Raw genomic sequence first — 17,816 nt, forward strand, 5'->3', positions numbered from 1 at the left:
TTGGATCTATTGGGTTTAATACAGTGTGTTATGTTAGAGTTTTTTAAACGTTTATTTTTGAGAGAGAGAGAGAGAGAGAGTGGGGGAGTGGGGGAGGGCCCACCGCGGGGCTTGAACTCACGAACCAGAAACACGAGATCATGACCTGAGCTGAAGTCAGACACTTAACCAACTGAGCCACTGAGGTGCCGAAGTACGGTATAAGTAACTCCCCCTGGGTTTGTTTGTTTGTTTGTTTGTTTTTATAAGCTCTAAGCCCAACTTGCAGCTTGAACTCACAACGCAAAGATCTAGAGTCACATGCCCTACCAACTGAGCCAACCACACGCCCCTATTTATTTCCTAAAACATTTGTGACTTGCATGATTGCATCTTTGGGACAGGACCTCACAGCGCACAAACACGAAAGCGAGGGGTTATAAGGGTAACGTGGTGGGGAACATAGGGTGCTGGAGGCACAGGGCAGGCGGTCACTGAGGCTTCCCAGAAGATCCACTGCCTAGGGCGGCACCTGCGTCCAGCTGGCCCACAGTGACAAGTGCTCCTTGAAGTAAGTGCAGAAAGGAAGAGGAGGAAAAAATCCAAATCCAAATCTCAGCTCTCCATAGCTTTCTCTGGGAAGCCGTCCCCGACCACCCTGTCCCCTGCCCCCACCTGGGTTATGTCCTCCTAGGGGCTCCCACAGCCCCCTCTGCTCCCCTGTCATAGCACGGATCAGCCTGCATTGTCATGGCCTTTAACTGGCCTGACCATCTGCCCACCCCTCCCCCAAATATGCGCCTGAGGGCAGTGCCTTGCTTCCCTCACAGTGTGTCCCAGGGCTTGGTGCAGGGGGGACGCCTCCAGCGAATGTTTGTTGAAAGTTGAATGAATTCCTTCGTTCAACAAACAGTCACTGACCCCCAGTGACCTTTTCAACTACATCCTCCTCCAACCCCACACATCCTCAAACAAGCCTACCACCAGCCATATGTGCCCATGCCACCGCCCATGACAGTAACAGTGGCTGGGTCTCACTGAGCACCGACCATACGCCACATGGTACTTATGTAGGTTAATCTTGTTGCTTGTTCCCCATAATCCTGGGAGATGGGCTCCATATATGCCCATTTGTGTACAGATGAGGAACCTGAAGCTTGGAGAGATGAAGTACTTGTCCAGGGCCCAAGGTCACACAGTAGGTCTGGATGGAGCCGACTTTCACAAATCTGCCCTCCAATTCCCAGGCCTTTGGCCTAAGACAGGGGTTTTCCTGGGGCTGTCCCCGTTGACCACTCTCCATTCTCTCCTCTTCCCTTACCTCCTTGTCCCTCTCCTTCTATGTCTCCAGGCTGTGAGAGAGCCGAGTTTAACTCAGACCCCAGCAGCAAGGAGGACCCCCACCCCACACTGTGCAGAGGAAGGGCCTCCCCCCCAAATGCTGCCTAGGGCTGAGCACCCCACCCCCAGCTGGGGAAGGGAGGAGGCCAGGAAAGAGAAACCCACCAGGGCCTCTGGGGCACAGCCCTCGAGGAGCCCCGGTGTTTGGTTTCAATTAGGAGGACAAATTCCAGGAAGCCAGGCCAGTGCTGAGGGGGATGGGGGTGTGCAGAGCAGGGCTCAGAACGAGGAGGCTCCTGGAATCTGGCCTCAGGAAGAGGCTCCTGGAGGGCTGAGGGGCCCACTGGGGAAGAAGCCTGGCCCACAGGGCCCAGCTTGAGTCCCAGTTCACAGTTACTGACTTACAGTGCGCTCTCAGAGTGGTGAAGACTGTGGGTCAGGCACCTGGCACAGAGCAGGCTCTCCAGGGCTCAGTAAATGGTGGCCAGCATTGCTTCCGTTGATGCTTACATTGTTCTATAAATTCCAGCTTGGGGGGTGAGGGGGAGCAGTGCCTGGTGGTTGATAATGCAACCCACTGCATACCAAGCCGAGGGCTGGGCCCCGGGGCCCCAAGATGACCTAAGCTGAGAGCTCGCATGCAGTCCAAGAGCGACAGGTACAAATAACTGTTATGTGGTGTGGTCAGTGTGAGAGCAGCAGCAGCAGGAGCCGGGTCCTGGGAGGCTCAGAAGAGCGTGGAAGATCAGGAGGGAAGAGCCCTCCTCTGTCCTGTTCATGCTGGTCTCCCCAGCCCCCAGCCCCCAGCCCCATGCCTGGCACATAGGAAGCACTCAATAGTTACTTGTTGAATTAATGGGTAATGAACCCTTCTGGGAAATTTCAGGGAAAGCTTCTTAGAAGGTGGGGGGTTGCATCTAAGCAGGGTTTCAGAAAATGAATCAAAGCTGAGAGACTAAGAAAAGAAGGGCATTCCAAGCAAAGGGAACAGATGATGCAGAGAGGAGGCAGCACAAAGCACATGGCAAAGTATTCACTGATTCACTCATTCAACAAGTATCCATGGCGTGTGCCTGTGATGGTCCAGGCCCTGTGCTCAGCTGATGGCTGTGGCTGGGCTGGAAGGGACTGAGCTGGAGCAGGGGTCAGACCATGGGGGCAGGGACGGGGGTGAGCGTTCGTATCCTGCAAGGGAGTCATAAACTGTAGGGAGGTCCCGAGGGGTTTCTGTCTTCTGGGAAGTCAAGTGGCAATATAGAACTAGCATGTGGGGAGAGAGGGGTCCTCCCACAGAGATGAAGAATCTGAGGCTCAGAGCCATGTTGGCACATGCTCGGGGACATCTAGCTGGGCAATAGCAGAGGGCAGGCTTTTGTGTCACAGCCCAGGGCTCTCTCTCCTGAGCCAGCGCTGGGCCCAGCTCCTCTTCAACCAGCCCTACCCTGGGTCAAAATCCTGGGTCCTTGGCTCTTGTTGGTTACTTCCTTACTGAATGACCTTGGAGATGTCTCCTCCTCTTTCTGACCACAGGCCTTCAACTGAGGCCAAGTCTCTCTCAAAGTGTGGGTCAGGTACACTGAGCGGGATGGCCCACAAGCCGGGCCACACAGAAACAGAGACCCTCAAACTCATCTCAGGAAAGTTATTGCTTCTGATTATGTCAAGGAGAAAAGCCCAGTTTGAACCTGGTACGTCTTTAACACCTAACACTTGCTAATCTCTCTTTAGAGCAAAGAGAGGCCTCTAGCAAGCAAGAGTATCTAAGCTAGAATTGCTTCGTTCTCCTTGAATTTTTTTTTTTTATATTTATCTTCTGTTTTTGGAAAGCTAAACATTTAGAGTACAGATACAGCTTCTTTTGCTAAAGTTTTGTACAGTGAGTTAATTTAAAGAAAAACACTAAGCAGATACAGAAAAATCTTAGAGGAGGGGTACCAATGACTGGACATTAGGGGAATCGTGGATGGGCACCTCTGACTCTTGGGTCTAACATGAGCCATTTTTCTAGGAAATTGACCTAGGGTCTTGGTGCTGATATTAACTTTTTTTTTTAAGTTTTTTTCTTTATTTTTTTAAAATTTTTTAAACATTTATTTATTTTTGAGGGACAGAGGAAGACAGATCATAAGAGGGGGAGGGGCGGAGAGGCGGAAACAGAATCAGAAGCAGGCTCCAGGCTCTGAGCTGTCAATACAAAACCTGACGGGGGCTCGAACTCACAAACCGTGAGATCATGACCTGAACCAAAGTTGGATCCTTAACCGACTGAGCCATCCAGGTGCCCTAAGTTTTTTTTTCCACTGTTTATTTATTTATTTTTGAGAGAAAGAGAGAGAGAGAGAGAGAGAGAGAGAGAAAGAGAGCATGAGTGGGGAGGGGACAGAGGGTCTGAAGTGGACTCTGCACTGACAGCAGCAAGCCCCATGCTGGGCTCGAACTCATGAACTGTGGGATCATGAACTGACCTTAAGTCAGACGCTGAACCGACCGAGCCACTCAGGTGCCCCCACTTTTTTTCACCAGGCATTTCATGTTGGAATCAGCTACTTACCAAGGAATTTCCCTCAGCAAATTTCAATACCAGCTACAGCACCTTGGTCACACCCCCCACAAAAATGGGGATACGGAAGGAACCCCAAGCTGGGGTGGCCAGTCTTAAGCCATTGTTAACCTCCTTCTCCTGATTCTAGGGGAGCTCTTGGAGGGAACTCTGGGACTCCCAACCTTCCTAGAGTCAAGAAAAGCTGTCAGGAGGGCCCTTCCCAGAAAGTCTTACTTTGCAGCCATGCGGGGTGTTGGGCCAGTGAAGCCAAGGCCTCTGGGATAAAGGTGAAGCTCCTTGTGTGGTACTCAGGATTCTTCAGTGACATCCCCAATCTGTCTCTGCACACGCCCCCTCTACCTGTTCCTACCCTGGCTTTAAGCTCCCTTGTCACCATTTCTGGGGAGCCCTTTCTCAATCTCTCCAGTCTCTGCCCCCAGTCTGAGCCAGGGCCTCCTGTGGGATTCCAACTTCCTTAGCATCCCAGCCCTAAGCACCCTAAGTCATCATTGCCTCTTTGTGTGCCTATTGTCCCCAAGGATGGGAAGACAGTGTGTGTTTTGTCTCTATATCCTAGCACCCAACACAGGGGGACGCTTGATAAAGCTCTGCTGAACTGAAGAGGGTACATTTTAGTGCCCACGTGGTGACATCAGTTCCTTTTACAGGCCTCCTCTTCTTCTGTTGAGTCTCCTGCAGGGAAAAGTGCCTGTGGAGAACAGCGAGAGGCAGGGTTCAGGGAAGGCCAATATCTAACACCAGGCAGATGTGGATTCAAATCCTATTTAGCTGTTCAACTAATTTATCTGAGCCAGAGTATTCCCATGTGTGAAAGGGGGATCCTAATCCCCACCACAGAGGAAGACAGAGTATGATGAATAAATGAGAAAATGTGACAAAAACTACATCCACAGATCAGGTATACACTTGCCTACTAAATCATGGAAGTGTTAGAACTGTAGAAAGTGTGGAAACACCAGATGTCCAGGGTAAACGGGAATGAACTCATTCTGCCCAATGGACTGTCGCAGGGAAGGCCCTCTACTTGAAGGGACTTTTGAGTTGGGCTTTGAAGGGTGACTAGGAGCTCCCCACAAATAGTGAGAGAACATGGAGCTGAGAAGGTTGAGAGTCACTTAGGGAGAGTACTCTCGGCCTCAACAGGGAGTGACAGCAAGAAAAATTTTAAGATTAAGCAAAAAGGACTTCTCATCCCAAACTTAGGGCAGAATTTTAATCCAGGATTTGACTGAAAGTGCAAAATGGCCTAAGAAGGGTCAAGGGCCCCTTCATTATAAGTCAAAGGTCAACTGGTTCAACCTTCTATGGCTAAGCCACCCAAGTACTTTTGTCCCTAAACCTGCTTCCTTTGTGCTAGAAGTGAGTTCTCCTTGAGTGAGTAGGGGAAGGAGACTCCCCCTGTTTCCTGGGTTCTTAGCCAATAGGCTGGGCCTCTGGCCAAGCAGCCCCTTCCCTCCCTCTCCAAGAGCCTGACCCCGCACCCTGCATAGGTTCTTCATTTCTCTCTGCAGCCTTGACCCAGGGCAGTGATACCAGCCAGGGAAAGCCCCCTTTCCTGGGCTGGGGAGGGATGGAAGGAGGCAGGGTCCATTTTCTAGGTCAGAACTCCTCGCCCTTGCCCTTCCTCCCCTAGCCCATGTCTTTTAAAACTAGACCTTGGGGAGAGAGGGAGAGCGGTTGGGGAGAGGCAGAGAGTGTGGATGCTTCTGTGTGTGACTGAGTGTGTATGCCTGTGAGGAAAGAGGGAGAGGGAGGGAGAGAGAACAGAGCCTTGGAGTGTGCATATGGAGAGAGAGGGGGAGAGAGAGAGAGAGAGAGAGAGAGAGAGAACAGAGCTGTGTGTGTGTGTGTGTGTGTGTGTGTGCGTGTGTGTGTGACTGCGTGACTGTGTGCTGGGGAGACTGTGGGGGGGGGGGTGTGTGTGTGTGTGTGTGTGTGTGTGTGTGTGTGTGTGGCACTCCAGCAGCAAGCTGTACCTTAAAGGTACAGACTGCCTCTGACTGCTCGCCTCCTCCTCCACCCCTAGCCAGACCACCTTCCACCACCATCAGCTAAGAACCTGAGCAGGACCAGTCCCCAGCGACTCCTGCGAGGGGAGAGAAGCAAACCCAGCCCTCTCAAACAGCCCCCCTCCCAGGTTGACGCTGGGAGAGCTCTGAAGGGAGTCCTACAGGAGGGAGGAGGGAGGGGCTTTATTCCTGAGGAAGCAGGGCCTTGCAGAGGGAGGACTGGGGGCTGGGGAGGAGTGGAGCCCCAGCTCTGGGGCCACAACTGCTGGCTGGGGTCCCAGCTCATCATTCACTAGGGTGGGGTGGGTGGAGGGAGGCCACAACCTCCACACCTCTTTTGCAGGGCCTCCGGGACAAGGGCACAGAGTTGTGCAGCCATGGGGGATGCAGACGGTGAGGATGTGAGGGTGGCAGGACCACCATGGGGGTCTCTGGTGCAGTTGGGGAGCCCCTACCTCAAGTCTGCGCTCTCAGGCAGCCTTTGTGCCATCCGGGCAGCTGGGGCTGGCAGAGCAGAGCAAGGGCATTTGTTTTCCCCCACAGCAACCTGCCCCTCCCCCACCCTGACACCAAGGGAGGCTCCAAGGGAGGAGGAGATGGGTGGAGCACCGGGTAGCTAAAACCTGGTTTCTCCTCCGACCTCGACCTGAGACTCCCGAGACTCGAGCCTTGCTGTGTGACCCTGACCAGGTTCCTCACTCTCTCTGGGCTTCCTTTGCCTGCTCTATGTGATGAAGGAGGTTGGGTTCCGAAGCTCCACCAGACATTCCCCTCTTCTGAGTCCTACGACAGGCGTCATTTGATGAGAGCATGCCTCCATCCAAGAAGAGGATGAGAAATTACCCAACCCTGAATCCTCCCGGCCCTATCCCAGAGCCATAAAAAGTATGTGCGCTGAAGCGTGCGGGAAAATCTCCTGGTCCAATGCCTCCGTTCCAAAGTCGGGGAAACTGAGGCTGGGAGGGAGAGACAGAGGCAGTGATAAGCCCCAGATGCACGGGGAGTGGGAGCCCAGGTCTGGACTGGAGCCCCAGCTCGAAGCGGCGAGGCACAGGCCGAGTCGCCTAGGGAGCCCGGGAGCCGGGCAGCAGGGAGGAGGAGGAGGAGGAGCCCAGGGCGCGCCCCTCCAGCCTTGGCCCCTGCGGGCCCCTTCCGGCCCCTCCCCCAGCCTGCGCACCGTCCCGCCACCTGCTCCCCCGCCCACCGGGGCGGGGCGGCCGCCCCCTCGTTCCCATGGCAACGCGCGGCCCCGGCCGGCCGCCCTGGCCTCCCAGCAGCAGTGCAGCCCATCTGGCCCCAAGCCCGTCCCAGCTGGGCCGCCTGAGGCCCCGGTCGCCGGGGGCCCTCACAGCCCAGCAGCGGTCTGAGACTAGGGCAGGAGCGCCAGGCGTCGGGCACCTACCTATGCCACCACCTCGGCTAGCTGCTGGGCTCATCCTGATGGGTCAGAAGTCATACTAGAAGCCCTCCAGGACCCCACTCCCTACCCTACCCCTGCCCCCCTACCACCCCAAACGTCCACCCAGTGCAGCAGGAGGCAGCATCTCAGGATGAGAGGTCGGCTGTTTGGAGCCAGCCACTCTGGTTGCAAATCCCCAGGTAGTGCGATCTGGGCAATTTACCTAACCTTTTACCCTTCTGAAACTGGAGATGATCATAGAACCTGTCTCATAGGGTGCTTGTGAAGGTTAAATGGGTCAATAAAGAAAAATACGAGGAGTCAGCACTCAGTAATACCAGCTATTATTATGAGTGCAGGTGGCAAGTGCCCAAGACAGCCGTGGCAGTGGCAGCCGAGGAGGGGTCCTAACCCAGCCTGGGAGCCCCAGGGGTGGCTTCCTACCGGAGGCCATGCTGATGGAATCTTAGGAAGTAACAGTTAGCCAAGGGAAGAGGCAACAGCAGCAGCAAAGGCACAGAGGTGAAAATAGCAGGGGTAGGGGTGAGGAGGGGTGTCCGGGAGACTTACAAAGCCCCTCAGTGTTCCTGGAGAGTGTAGAAAAGCTTGGCTTTTGGTCAGAGGGCACGGAGACAGGAGCCACCGAAGGGTTTTGAACAGAGGCATGACCTGTCCCTTGTTTTCCTAGAGACCACTGCAGCTGCCATATATGCAGTGGCTTGGAGGGGCCCGTGGTCCTTTTAGGAGACGGTGAGGCTTCAACAAGGGGAGATACAGGTCAGGGAAGATGGGGACAGATTCATGGCTATTAAGGAAGTAGACATGGCAGGATGGTGACCTGTGGACTGGAAGTGGCTGGAAAGGGCAGAGTCAAGGACGGACATGGGCACTTGGGTGGCTGGCTTGAGCACTGAGAGTCTGGCAGGGCCAGAAGAGGGGCAGGTCTGGAGGTGGGAGGTGCTACCCAGCTTGAGAACACCTGAGTTTGGAGCTGAGAGACAGAGACCTGGGCTGGAGAGACCATCATGGGGACATCAGTGCCTGGATGGTAACAAATCCTGCCAGGGTCTGAGAGCTGCCCCAGCATCAGCAGAGGGTGGGGGCCCCTCACCAGGCCAGAGAAGAGGATTTATGCTTTGAGATTGGATTCTAAGCTTCATTTTCCTGGAACCAAGTAGAATTTGTCCAGACTTCTGACCCAAATTGTATGTGTGCTGTTATCACTTTCTGAGGTTTTGGGGTTTGGGAGGGTTGTTTGGGGTGAGGGAGGGGCAGGAGAGTACAAGGAGATATCATATTGTACTGACTCATCCCAGCTCTGTCCATTGCCAGGCAGAAGGTCTTAGTTAAGTCTTATTATAATGCCTCAGTTTCCTCCCAGCTATCTTGAAGGGTTATTGTAAGAAGGGCACAAAGCTCCTGCATGGTCTCTGGCCATCTTTATTAAACATGCAAATTCTAGGGGCGCCTGGGTGGCTCAGCCGGTTAAGCGGCCGACTTCGGCTCAGGTCATGATCTCGCGGTCCGTGAGTTCAAGCCCCACGTCGGGCTCTGTGCTTACAGCTCAGAGCCTGGAGCCTGTTTCAGATTCTGTGTCTCCCTCTCTCTGACCCTCCCCTGTTCATGCTCTGTCTCTGTCTCAAAAATAAATAAACGTTAAAAAAAAAAATTTTAAACATGCAAATTCTAGAATCTTCTCCAAAATTCAAGAATATGAATTTCCATGGGTGGGTCTGGGAATCTGTAGGTAAAACTGACCTGTCATTGGGTCAAAGCCTCCAACTACTACCCTGGGACTCCTCTGGCACTGGCCCCTCCACAGCGTGGCCCACCCCTCACATTTGCAGCCTGAGGCAAGAGTTCAAATGGCAGTCCCCTTGGGTGCCTGGATGGCTCAGTCGGTAAGCGTCTGACTTTGGCTCAGGTGGTCTCAGGATCTGTGAGTTAGAGCCCCACATCAGGCTCTCTGCTGGCAACACAGAGCCGGCTTTGGATCTTCTGTCTGCCCTCCCTGGAGCGCGCTCTCTCTTTCTCTTTCTCTCTCCCTCTCAAAAATAAACATTTAGGGGCGCCTGGGTGGCTCAGTCGGTTAAGCGGCCGACTTCGGCTCAGGTCACGATCTCGCGGTCTGTGAGTTCGAGCCCCGCATCGGGCTCTGTGCTGACAGCTCAGAGCCTGGAGCCTGTTTCAGATTCTGTGTCTCCCTCTCTCTGACCCTCCCCCGTTCATGCTCTGTCTCTCTCTGTCTCAAAAATAAATAAACGTTAAAAATAAACATTTTAAAAAAAAAAAAGAAAGAAAAACCAAATGGCAGTCCTCTTGCCAGTTTGTCCTTCTCTTCCCCACCCTGCTTCCCATCTATTGTAAAGGTCTTTGTGTGCAGACATGTGGACTCAGGCCCCCTGTCCAAGCTCCCAGGCACAGTTGCCCCCCAAACAGCTTCCTTGTCCAGCCCTCAGGCCTAAGGTTGCAGCACAGTCTGGTGGGAGGATAGACGCAGGTCCTGGGCTTAGAGCCCTTTGGGCAGGGAACTCCAGACGCCAGGCACCTGGAGCATGATCTAGAATGATAAACTTGGGCTCCAGGTGGCATTTCCTCTTGGCCCCATTTACACCACACGTTGGAGCAGGGGTGGGACTGGAGGAAGGCAGAGGAGAACCCTAGATAACAGAGTCGGAGCTGAGGACCAGCTGCCCAGATTTGTGGACTCCCCTGCCTCTGTTTCTATCGGCCTTTCCCACCAGGCCCTCTGGTTCCCAGCAGCCGTATCAAGGAGACTGTAGCCATTCATTCATCTGCCTGCTCCCTGCCTGGCTAAGGTCATCTCAGCCTCTGCTTCCAGCCTCTGCTGGCCCTGGGAAGTATAGCGTTCTGAGGCCTCCTGCACAGCTACCTCATGGGCCATCACAGCCCACACATGCCCAGTCCCTGGCTTGTCATGGAAGATTATATCATTCTTTCAAAATGAAGAAACTGAGGCTCAGAGGAGACGAAGGGGGATCTGCCATTACAGAGCACCTACTGAATGCCAAGTGCTGAGGCAGGTGCTTTTAAAGACATGACCACGCAACACTCCTGTCTGAATGATCCCCAATTTGCAGGTGAGGACAGTGTGGCTCAGGAGGGGGAGGTAACTGGCCCAGAGATCACCCAGCTGGTGGGAGGCAGAGTCAGAATACAGACTGGTCAGACTCCCGGGTCCAGACCCCAGGGATGCACAGTAGGCCTTCGGTAAGGCCTGCCAAGAGGAGCGGAGGATGGTTGGAAACCTGGACCCACCACCTCCGGCGAGGGCCACGGAATGTGAGGAATGTCCATCCCCGGGGTAGGGCTGTGGGCAAGGTGACCTTTGGGAAGATAAAGTCAAATTCCAGTCCTTGGAGACTAGCAGAGGTAGACCTGGCGTGGTACTACCAGGGACCAGAACCAGCTGCAACGGGGCATCGGCCTCCAAGCCCCTCCCTGAGCCAGTAATTACAACTGAGGCACGTGATGGGGGTGCACAAGGGGGGCCACCGCCACATCAGCCCCTGCTGTCCTCTCAACTGGAATCTCCTTTCCCCCACTCTGCCAATGACACTTCAGCCACTATGCTTCTCACCCTGTCCCCAACTGTCACCTGAACACTTCCACTTGGAGGGCCCTGGGGAATGTCAGCCATAACGTCCATAACTCAATGCTCCATGCCCCCTGACTCACCATCCTCCCTGGGAGTACCACCTCCATGCCCCGGCCTGATCACCTAGATGGCAGGCTGCTAGCCTTGCCTCTTCCTTTTCCCTCTTACTCCATTCAGACTCAGTCTCCCGTGTCTCCACCCTCTCCCTGCTGCCTCTGGCCTCCAGCCTCAGACCCTCCAACCCAATCTCCCCATGGCAACCAGAGTAAGTTTCCAGATGTGGCAAAGAAAAATACAGGATTCTCAGTTAAATTTGAATTTCAGGGGCACCTGGGTGGCTCAGTCAGCTGAGAATCCAACTCTTGATTTCAGCTCAGGCCGTGACCCCAGAGGCATGGAATTGAGCCCCGTATCAGACTCTGCACTGAGTGTGGAGCCTGCTTAAGATTCTCTCTCCCCCTACCCCTCTCTTTAGTTTATGCTCTCTAAACAAACAAACAAATAAATAGGGGTGCCTAGGTGGCTCAGTCGGTTAAGCATCCATCTCTTGATTTCAGTCATGATCTTAGTTTCTTGAGTTCGAGCCCCAAATGGGGCTCTGCACTGATAGGAAGGTGGATAGGGAGAGACCTGCTTGGGATTCTCTCTCTCTCTCTCTCTGCCCCTCCCCTGCTCATGTGCTCTCTCTCTCCCTCTCTTTCAAAATAAATAAACTTAAAAGAAATAAAAAGAAATAAATTGAAATTTCAGACAAATAATTTTTTTTTTTTTTTTAGTATAAGTATATCCTAAATGCTGCATGGGACATACTTATGCTAAACAATTTTTTGTTGTTTATCTGAAACTTTCGATCACTGGGCATCTTGTATTTTAGCTGGCAACTCTAAGCCAGAGCATACTTCATCTCTTAAAATTCCCCAGTGGTTCCGTGAGGCATGGAGACTGGAGAAAGCTCCCACGCTTGGAGCATTCTTGCCCCACCATTTCTTGTCTGCCTGTCACCAGCGACCATTCAATTCTCAGAAATCACCTCTTCCAGGAAGCCTTCTGGCTTAGGGGCTGCTCTGTGAAATGGGAGGCTACCAAACTTCCCTTATCAGAACCCCAAGTGCACTGCTAGTCTCCTCCAGCAGTAAGAGCTCCATGAGACCAGCATCTTGCCTTTCTGTTCACCGTGTTTTAGCCTCCAGCACCTTGCATGTGCCCCGAATGACTTGCTGTGGAACCCTGAGCAAGCCCATTGCCTCCTCTGGGTCACAGTCTCCATCCATATGAGGAAGGCCACGTGATATGGTCTCTGAGCCCCCTTCCAGCTCTGATGGCTGCCCATTTCAGCCTGCCCCGGCACTTTGATCCTGGAGATGCTGAGCACGGGGGGCACAGGAGAGAACTTTGAGCCAAGCTTGGAAGACCTGAGGACAAGCCCTGGTTCTGCCTCTCTGCAGCCTCCGACAAGTTTCCCACCCTCTCTCAGCCCAACCTTTCTCTCCTGCCAGGCTCCGGACAAGTGGGGACAACACCGCCTGCTGTAACCTCGTAAGGCTGGAGAAGTCTGAAGCCAGAAAGGTAAGGCGCACAGCACAGCACCCGGCGCATAGGAGGCCCTCAAAAACACAAGATTCCTGCCCCCTCTTCTCACTCAACTGGAAGGGTGAACAACCCTGGAGGGGCTCAGGCAGTGGGGGCTGCAGAGCTCCAGGGGGAGGAGGGAGGGAGAAGCTGGGCTGGGAGCATTCAGGCAAGACTTTAAATCTGGTCTTCGATTTATTTATTTATTTCTTTTTAAAGGGCCTGAGCATCTTCTGCGAGGAATCCATCCAGCCCGCCAGAGACAACCTGCAGTCAGTCCCCCACTCCCTTGAGTGTTAAGTGTTCACCCTAAGTGCAAGGTGGGGATATGTGAGTGTAGGTGGAACAGACCCCAGGAGACCTGGGTCCAGGGACACACCAACGTGGGGGACTTTGTTCAGCCTTAGAGCTCCCATAATCTCCTCCAGACCCCCAGGGCCACCCCCAAGTAAACAGCTTGAGGGAGAACCGCGTGGTGCTCGCTGGCTTCAGGACAAAGTTATACCACCACCCCTGTTCCCGCACCCTCTCAACCAGCGGGTTCACAAGATGGGGATGTCCCAGCAGGCTCTTCCAGTGCTAGGACAGGGCCTTCCCCAGGCCCGCTTCTGGTCTCATCTGAATGATTTGGTGTAAGGAACAGGGGACGGTTCCTTCTCGGATAGGTAATCCAGGGTTCTAGAGGATGAGACGACAGTGCTGTCAGCCTCCAGAAATGAATTCCTGCCTCTGGACAGGAATCTGAAGATAGATCAGGCTCTCTCACTCTGCCTCCTTCTTCTTGGGCTCTTCTCTGTCCCCTCTCCTGCTTCCTTCCTTCTCCTGCTCCCTGTCTCTCCCAGCCCCTGCTGAACTAGCTTCCCAGGCCTATTAATCAGGCCTGATCTGACCTCAAGACCAAAGAGCCAAGAAGAGGAGGGAGGCAGGGAAGAAGAAAGGAGGGAAGAGGACAATTCACCTGCCCGGAGACCTGGTCAGTGCTACTCACCTTTGCCTCTCTTGTCTCCTAGACCTCCCCCCAGTCACCCTACAAGGCAGAACCTATTTATAGGGGAGCAAACTCAGTCTCCAAGAGCATAGATGTTCTGACTGGCACCACACAACTGATAAGGAGCCAGTCTCCAGGCTCCTAGGTGGCTCCTAGTTGACAACCGGGAGCTTAAACTGACCGGGGAGGAAGAAGAGCATCTCCTTGGTCCTAAGGCTCTCAGTCATTCAGGGCTGAAGCCAGTCAGGGCAGGTGGAAGGGCTGGCCTAGCTAGTCCCTGTCCCAAAGAGGGCAGGTAGCCCAAGGCAAGTCACTTCACCTTTCTGAAGATCCTTTTGTCCAGTTAAAAATCTGGCCAGGAGTGACCTTTGCCCTCGAGGGAAAAGTGATAAGTGCCTTGGCTTGTAGCTAGACTTGATTTCAAATTCTGGTTCTGCCTGTCCCTAGTTGAGTAGCTAGACACAAGTCACTTCTCCCTGCTGTGAAATGGGAGTGATCAGGCCATCCACATGGGGTTTTGCTGAAGATTGGGCCCCTTAGAGGGCTCCACAGCTGGTGCTCAAGGGGTGGAAAGAAATGCAATGAGAAAGCCTAGTGACCATCAGCTGTGGGACCAGGCAAGTGGCTCCCCCCTACCCTGCCCCCACGATGCCAAAGCACTCTTGGGCCTGGGAGGGTAGACTAGAGACTCGTGTCTGACATTTTACCCTCTCGGATCCCCAGAGAGCACACCCTCACTCCATCCTACCATCCTGGCCCTTACATACCCATCCTGCTCCATTCTTCCCTGGCCGACTCAGGGCTCTGTTCCCACCCCACCCCCAGTACAAAAGGGACATTTGACATTCTTTGTTCTGTGCAAGCTCATTCTCTGAGTGTGGGATCCACCAGGCCTCGCAGCTGGGACCTGCCACCTTCCCCCCCCCAGGCCTGGCCCAGCTCTGCCAGAGCTTTGTGCGGGAGGAGAGGGAGGGAGGGGCCGCAGAGGAGAGTCCCAACCCCCACCATCAGAATTGGCAGGAAGGAAACCTGGTGGGGGAGGGTGGCGGAGAGGTTCTAAGAGGACTGCACTCACAGGACTTGTTTGAGATTGGGGTAGGGGCTAACTTGAGGCTAAAACCTATTTTTCTCCTGGCTCCCATCTAGGGGCTCTTTTCACTAACTAGTTTCTTAGTAAATTTTATTTATTTATTTTAAAAAATGGTTTCATGTTTATTATTTCTGAGGGGTGGGGGAGGAGAGAGAGAGAGAGAGAGAGAGAGAGAGAGAGAATGAATGAGAGAATGAGCCTGGGACGGGCAAAGAGAGAGGGAGACACAGAATCCAAAGCGGACTTCAAGCTGTCAGCACAGAGCCCAACGTGGGGCTCCAACTCTTGAACAGAACTGTGAGATCATGACCTGAGCCAAAGTTGGACCCTTAACTGACTGAGCCCCCAGGTTCCGCCTTAGTAAGTTTTAAAGAAACTGCTCCCAACTCTGCCCTGATTTCCTGTGTGACCTTGGGTGTGTTCCTTTCCCTCTCTGGGCCTTGGTCTCCCTGGTATAAAATGGAGGGAAAGACCTGGAGAACCTCTCATATGAGAGGGTTCCTGAGCCAGACCCTGGCCAGGTGCTGGGATACCACAGACCAGCCACCCTTCCAGAATCCGGTTCTAGGATTCCATCAAGAAGGAGCACAAAATGACTTCTTGAGGTAAAAGTAATATGTTTCCATGAAAGTAGGATCCCCTCAAATGGATCTAGCCTCCCTCCCCTCAAACTGATACAGTCCTGGACAACCTCCAAAGCTGTTTCCCCTCTTCATCTATCAATAAGCTTGTAAGACAAACGAGACCAAAATGGTGTTCTCCTTTTACAGAAAATAAGGCTGCAGGCTCACCGAGGACAGGCCCCAACCCGCCCTGGGAGTGACGCCTGAGCTCACTGGGGAAAGACAGATGGTGGATATTCTGGGTGAGGGCCCCACATGAGCAAGGGAGAGAGCTCAGGTAGACCTGAGGGGAGCAGAGAGAGGAGGCTGCAGGGTGTCGGCTGCCTGGCTAAGGAGTTTTCCCCACGGGCGCTGGGGAGCCACAGGAGAGGGGTTTATGCCAGGCCTGTGTCGTCACTACTGTTGTTGCAAAGGGAGTGAACGGTGGACCCAGACAGAGACCAAGGGAGCCTGAACAGCTGTAGACACAGGTAGCTTCTGACAAAAGGGCCAGGGAGCCTCAACAGGCCGTGGGGGAGGGGGAGCCAAGCAATTCCTCTCGGGGAAAGAGGGGAAGTGAGCGGGGAGATGAAGCAGGGGAGAGGAAATGAAAGATTAAGTGCATAAAGGCCATAAAGCTCAGAAATGTCCAGGCCGGATGGATTCCCAGTTTATAGACACATTTGCGTTCAAGGATGCTCAGCCGGGCCTGATACCCCAACAAGAGCAGCCGCACAAAGAGGCCGAGGGGATACTGGGCTGGAAGGGACCCCTCATGCCCCTGACCTACTCTCTTGCTCCCCCCACCATTCCCAAGCTACCCCCCACTCCTCCGGCTGGCTGACAGCCCAGCTGGAAGCAATTGTGGGAGCCTCCAGCCCAGAGAGCTGCATCCCACAAAGGGCCCTGGTAAATAGCAGCCCACACCCCAGACGGCCTGTGCACACACCCCCTCCTTCGCAGCCCCCTGCCCGGAAATTTAAAACAACTGCTCAACATAGTCTTAAATCCTCCAGGAAGGAGCTCCGGTAAGGAGGCCAGGCAGGAAGCATGAGGCTGGCCAAGGCCCTGCCTGGAACTCCCTCTCTCCCCAGCTCCCACCCTGAACTCCCCTGAAACACCGCCCCGCAAAGTCTGGCCACGGGCCTCTCAGCCCCTGGAGTTCCTGTGCTGGTGTTCACTGCGGGACGCTGCAGCTGCTGCTTGTCAGAATCGCCAAGTAGACAGGGAGCACCCTGTGCACGGGATGGTCTTGTCCCCTGCTTGTCCCCAGCGCTGGGTCTGCCACAGAGCAAAAGCATAGCGTATATATGAAGAAGAATGAATAAATGGAGCCACCAGGTGACCCTGAGCTGTCACTGCTCTTTGGACCTCAGTTTCCTCATCTATCAAATGGGCATGATAACTTTTACCCTGTCTATTTCCCAGAGTTGTGAGAGTTGAACAAGAACCTTTGTGCAAGTGTTTTATTTTATTTTATTTTATTTTATTTTATTTTATTTTATTTTATTGTATTCTATTCTATTCTATTCTATTCTTGTTTTTTTTAATGTTTATTTTTGAGAGAGAGAGTGAGAGCATGCGCATGAGCGGGGGAGAAGCAGAGAGAGAGGGAGATACAGAATGTCAGCACAGAGCCCAGTGCAGGACTCAAAGCCACTGACCGTGAGATCATGACTGGAGCCGAAGTGGGCCACTCAACCGACTGAGCCACCCAGGAGCCCCAGTGTGCAAGTATTTTAGTAACTGCAAAGCTGGCTTTCCTTCCTGACCTTGGTTTGCTCATCTGTAAAAGGAGGGTCCCTCCCAGCTTTGATATTTGGAGACTTTAGCCAGAGAGGAGAGTGCTCCTTAAATATCAGCTGGGCATTCTGGGGAGGCCAGAGGCTAGAGTGTCAGGAAATAGAGCCCTGGCCAGGGTTCAGAAGGCCACTATTTCAGTTCTAAAGTGGCCTCTGACTCATTGTATGACCTTCTCTGGGCCTCAGTTTTCTTCTCTGTAAAATGGGAGTGGGTGGACACAGAATGCCTAAAGTGACCTCTAGCATTCAAGCTCTGTGAATGACAGGATATTATTCAGAGGGCAATGGGGAGCCACTGATAGGCTTTGAGCTGGAGAGCAGCATGATCCCAATCAGGTTTCAGAGCACTCACTCTGGCAGTGGGGTGGTTTGTGGGCAGAAGGACAGGGAGGCTGGATTCTGGAGGCCTGGAAGAGGCAACAGAAGACAGTGTCTTTCCTCATGCTGTGCCCGTGCCTGGACTGCTCTGCCCCTTCCCCAGGTCCCTGCTTTTTCAAAATCACCCATCTAAGACACAGTTCAGGGAGCACTTCCTCCCTAAGGTCTTCCCAGCTTGGCTCTGATGCAGTTACTTCCTCTGCCCTGCGGTTGCCCAGCTCTTTGTATCTCCATCCCCGGACCAGTGTGGATTACTGTTGTGTGTGTATGTGTGTGCACAGGCGTGCGTGCATTTCTCTCCTGGGCTGTGAGCTCCTAAGGTCGGGGTGGGTGTCCCACATCCCCGTATCATCTCTAGCACCCACCACGGGGCCTGGCCCAGAGGCGGTGCTCAGTACATGCATGCAGAGTGCTGCGGATGCCAGAACATCCTACTCTCTGAGTCCACCTGCAGGATACGAGACTGGGCTCCAGCCC

At 53.6% G+C, this 17,816-nt stretch overlaps 1 long non-coding RNA gene across 1 annotated transcript; it reads left to right on the top strand.

The window, feature by feature from the left end:
* The first annotated feature begins 7,160 nt into the window (after positions 1-7,160).
* On the top strand, positions 7,161-14,624 carry LOC132673589 (uncharacterized). The gene is made up of 3 exons (XR_009608118.3): positions 7,161-7,491; positions 12,407-12,476; positions 12,699-14,624. It is a non-coding gene; the product is annotated as an uncharacterized LOC132673589 (long non-coding RNA).
* Positions 14,625-17,816: the final 3,192 nt, after the last annotated feature.

This window comes from Panthera onca, chromosome C1, assembly GCF_046562875.1.
Source record: "Panthera onca isolate mPanOnc1 chromosome C1, mPanOnc1 haplotype 2, whole genome shotgun sequence".
NCBI classification, from domain to species: domain Eukaryota; kingdom Metazoa; phylum Chordata; class Mammalia; order Carnivora; family Felidae; genus Panthera; species Panthera onca.